Source organism: Equus quagga, chromosome 3, assembly GCF_021613505.1.
Source record: "Equus quagga isolate Etosha38 chromosome 3, UCLA_HA_Equagga_1.0, whole genome shotgun sequence".
Lineage (NCBI taxonomy): Eukaryota > Metazoa > Chordata > Mammalia > Perissodactyla > Equidae > Equus > Equus quagga.
In genome coordinates this window covers 155,076,534-155,081,961 of record NC_060269.1, presented here as the reverse complement: position 1 = coordinate 155,081,961, position 5,428 = coordinate 155,076,534, and positions in this window count along the sequence as shown.

Genomic DNA, 5,428 nt, shown 5'->3' with positions numbered 1-5,428 from the left:
CGGGGGGGAACTTTCAAAAGGCCGGTCCTGCGACCCGGAGGGGAAACGCCGGAGCTCCGCCCGGGCAGCAGACAAAACTCTCTGTCTGCCATTAGCAGAGGGGCCACGCTGAGCATTCACGGCTCCGGCAGAGGCCGGGAGAGAAGCCCTGAGGGCGGGGCGACCCCCAGCTGCCGTTGCCCACCCCGTGAGGCTAGGGATTGCTGGAGATCTCAGAGAGGACTGGGGCTGGAGAGAGTTCCAGAGACCCAGCTTAGTAGCCTAGGGGGAAACCCTACAGGCTCACAGCAGCCTTAGGGAAAGCCTCTGCACAGCACCAGTAGAAGGCACCCAGCCGCCAGCCACAAGGCTGGAAGACCCCAGGGCAAAAGCAGCATAGCTAGGTGTACTAACCACAGACTGTAGAAGATGCCAATAGCTATCCTGAGACCTATAGAGGACAAGTGAGATTTGGTGGGTGCCGACAGCAACGGAGCGACAAATATAAGTGATCCCACCCCTGGCTGCTGGAAAAGCCCATAACACCGTTGCAGACTCCAAGGAGAGAGCACATCTAGGTGGGCTGCAACAGTAGGCACCTGCAGCCTGAAGCCCCCCTGTGACGGCCCCCACGGCAGAGGAGGGAATCCAAAGGGCCACTGTGGCTACGAAGAGGGGTCCAGGCCCAGTTAGCAACTACGGACAGGATTCCTGGTTGGTGAAATATAAACAGCTGCTCCTCCCTCCGCAGCAGCTGAAACAAGTGAAAGGAGCAACTAAACTCTATTTCCATGCGGAGGCACAAATCAACAACATCAAGCAATATGAAAAAATACATTAAATCTCCAGAACAGAAAGAAAGCAACAAATACACAGAAAACAATCCCAAAGAAAATGAGATGTATAACCTAAATGACGATGACTTCAAAACAGCCATCATTAAGATTCTCAATGAGTTAAGAGAGAATTCTGACCGACAACTCAACGAGTTCAGGAGCTATGTTACAAAAGAGTTTGATACGATAAAGAAGAACCAAACAGAAATATTGGAAATGAAGAACACAATAGAGGAGATTAAGAAAAATCTAGATGCTCTGAACAGTAGGGCCGATAATATGGAGGAAAGAATTAGCAATTTGGAAGATGGCAATATAGAATTGTTGCAGGCAGAGGAGGAGAGAGAAGCAAGACTTAAAAGAAATGAAGAAACTCTCCGAGAATTATCAGACACAATTAGGAGATGCAACGTAAGGATTATAGGTATACCAGAGGGAGAAGAGAAGGAGAAAGGGGCAGAAAACCTATTCAAAGAAATAATGGCCGAGAACTTCCCAAATCTGGTGAGGGAGATGGATCTTCAGGTGACAGAAGCCAATAGATCTCCAAACTTTATCAATGCAAGAAGACCAACTCCACGGCATATAGTAGTGAAGCTAGCAAAAGTCAACGACAAGGAGAAAATATTAAGGACAGCCAGGCAAAAGAAACTAACCTACAAAGGAACTCCCATCAGGCTATCAGCAGATTTCTCAGCAGAAACTTTACAGGCTAGAAGAGAGTGGAATGATATATTCAAAAATCTGAAGGACAAAAATCTACAGCCGAGAATTCTCTACCCAGCGAAAATATCCTTCAAATACGATGGAGAAATAAAAACTTCCCCAGATAAACAAAAATTAAGGGAGTTCATTGCCACAAAACCTCCTCTTCAGGAAATCCTCAGGAAAACCCTCATTCCTGAAAAATCCAAAAAAGGAAAGGGGCTACAAAACCAAGAGCAGAGGAGATAAGTAGAAGGACAACAACAGAGAGTAGCAGCTCTACATCAGAACAGATTAAACCATGGGACGAGAAACAAAGGAAACTGAAAAAAACCGGAAAACAAGACACAAAATGGGAGTGGTAGGCCCCCACGTCTCAATAATCACTCTAAATGTAAATGGATTGAACTCCCCAATCAAAAGACACAGAGTGGCAGGATGGATCAAAGAACAAGATCCAACAATATGCTGCCTCCAGGAAACACACCTCAGCCCCAAAGACAAACACAGACTCAGAGTGAAGGGATGGAGAACAATACTCCAAGCTAATAATGAACAAAAGAAAGCAGGTGTCGCTATACTAATATCAGACAAGGTAGATTTCAAAGCAAAACAGATAAAGAAAGATAAAGAGGGACAGTATATAATGATAAAAGGGACTCTCCACCAAGAAGACATAACACTTATAAATATATACGCACCCAACACAGGAGCACCAAAATTTGTAAAGCAACTCTTAATAGAACTAAAAGAAGACATCAACAACAATACAATAATAGTAGGGGACCTCAACACACCATTAACACCAATGGACAGAACATCCAGACAGAAAATCAACAAGGAAATAATAGAATTAAATGAAAAATTAGACCAGATGGACTTAATAGATATATATAGAACACTTCATCCAAAAACAGCAGGTTACACATTCTTCACAAGTGCACATGGAACATTCTCGAGGATTGACCATATTTTGGGAAACAAAGCAAACATCAATAAATACAAGAGAGTTGAAATAATATCAAGCATCTTTTCTGATCATAACGCTATTAAACTAGAAATCAACTACAAGAAAAAAGCAGAGAAAGGTGCAAAAATGTGGAGACTAAACAACACGCTTCTCAACAAACAATGGATCATTGAAGAAATTAAAGAAGAAATCAAATATTATCTGGAGACAAATGAAAATGAGAACACGACATACCAAATCATTTGGGATGCAGCAAAAGCAGTCCTAAGAGGGAAATTCATCGCAATACAGGCTCACCTCACTAAACAAGAAAAAGCTCACGTAAGCAACCTCAAACGACACCTAACAGAACTAGAAAAAGAAGAACAAACAAAACCCAGAGTCAGTAGAAGGAGGGAAATAATAAAAATAAGAGCAGAAATAAACGATATTGAAACAAAAAAGACAATAGAAAGGATCAATGAAACAAAGAGTTGGTTCTTCGAAAGAATTAACAAAATTGACAAACTCCTAGCCAGACTCACCAAGAAAAGAAGAGAGAAAGCGCAAATTAATAAAATCAGGAATGACAGAGGAGAAATCACAACAGATACCAATGAAATACAAGAGATCATAAGAGAATACTATGAAAAACTATATGCCAACAAATTGAACAACTTGGAAGAAATGGACAAATTCCTAGACTCCTACAATCTCCCCAAACTGAATCAGGAAGAAATGGAGAATCTGAATAGACCAATCACAAGTAAGGAAATAGAAACGGTAATCAAAAACCTCCCCAAAAACAAGAGTCCAGGACCAGACGGCTTCTCTGGAGAATTCTACCAAACATTCAAAGAAGACTTAATACCTATTCTCCTCAAACTGTTCCAGAAAATTGAGAAAGATGGAGAACTCCCTAACACATTCTATGAAGCCAACATCACTCTGATCCCCAAACCTGACAAGGACAACACAAAGAAGGAGAACTACAGGCCGATATCACTGATGAACATAGATGCAAAAATCCTCAACAAAATTTTGGCAAACCGATTACAGCAATACATCAAAAAGATTATACACCATGATCAAGTGGGATTTATACCAGGGACACAGGGATGGTTCAACATCCGCAAGTCAATCAACGTGATACACTACATCAACAAAATGAAAAACAAAAACCACATGATCATCTCAATAGACGCAGAGAAAGCATTCGACAAGATCCAACACCCATTTATGATAAAAACCCTCAGTAAAATGGGTATAGAAGGAAAGTACCTCAACATAATAAAGGCCATATATGATAGACCCACAGCCAACATCATACTCAATGGACAAAAGCTGAAAGCCATCCCTCTGAGGACAGGAACAAGACAAGGGTGCCCACTTTCACCACTCCTATTCAACATAGTACTGGAGGTGCTGGCCAGAGCAATTCGGCAGGAAAAAAAAATAAAAGGAATCCAAATAGGTAACGAAGAAGTAAAACTCGCGCTGTTTGCAGACGACATGATCTTATACATAGAAAACCCCAAAGAATCCACAGAAAAACTATTAGAAATAATCAACAACTACAGCAAAGTAGCAGGGTATAAAATTAACGTGTATAAATCAGTAGCATTTCTATACACTAACAATAAACTAACAGAAAAAGAACTCAAGAACTCTATCCCATTCACCATCGCAACGAAAAGAATAAAATACCTTGGGATAAACTTAACCAAGGAAGTGAAGGATCTATACAATGAAAACTACAAGACTTTCTTGAAAGAAATTGACGATGACATAAAGAGATGGAAAGACATTCCTTGCACATGGATTGGAAGAATAAACATAGTTAAAATGTCCATACTACCTAAAGCAATATACAGATTCAATGCTATCCCAATCAGAATCCCCAGAACATTCTTCACAGAAATTGAACAAACAATCCTAAAATTCATATGGGGGAACAAAAGACCACGAATTGCTAAAGCAATCTTGAGCAAGAAAAACAAAGCCGGTGGAATCACAATCCCTGATTTCAAAACATACTACAAAGCTACAGTGATCAAAACAGCATGGTACTGGTACAAAAACAGGTCCACAGATCAATGGAACAGAATTGAAAGCCCAGAGATAAAACCACACATCTATGGACAGCTAATCTTCGACAAAGGAGCAGAGGGCCTACAATGGAGAAAAGAAAGTCTCTTCAACAAATGGTGCTGGGAAAACTGGACAGCCACATGCAAAAGATTGAAAATTGACCATTCTTTTTCACCACACACCAAAATAAACTCAAAATGGATCAAAGACCTAAAGATTAGGCCTGAGACAATAAGTCTTTTGGAAGAGAATATAGGCAGTACACTCTTTGACATCAGTTTCAAAAGAATCTTTTCGGACACTGCAACTCCTCAGTTGAGGGAAACAATAGAAAGAATAAACAAATGGGACTTCATCAGACTAAAGAGCTTCTTCAAGGCAAGGGAAAACAGAATTGAAACAAAAAAACAGCTCACTAATTGGGAAAAAATATTTACAAGCCACTTATCCGACAAAGGGTTAATCTCCATAATATACAAAGAACTCACACTGCTTAACAACAAAAAAACAAACAACCCGATCAAAAAATGGGCAGAGGACATGAACAGACATTTCTCAAAAGAAGATATGAATATGGCCAATAGACACATGAAAAGATGTTCATCATCGCTAATCATCAGGGAAATGCAAATCAAAACTACACTAAGATATCACCTTACCCCCGTTAGATTGGCAAAAACATCCAAAACCAAGAACGACAAATGTTGGAGAGGTTGTGGAGAAAGAGGAACCCTCATACACTGTTGGTGGGAATGCAAACTGGTACAGCCACTATGGAAAACAGTATGGAGATTTCTCAAAAAGTTAAAAATAGAAATACCCTATGACCCAGCCATCCCATTACTGGGTATCTATCCTAAGAACCTGA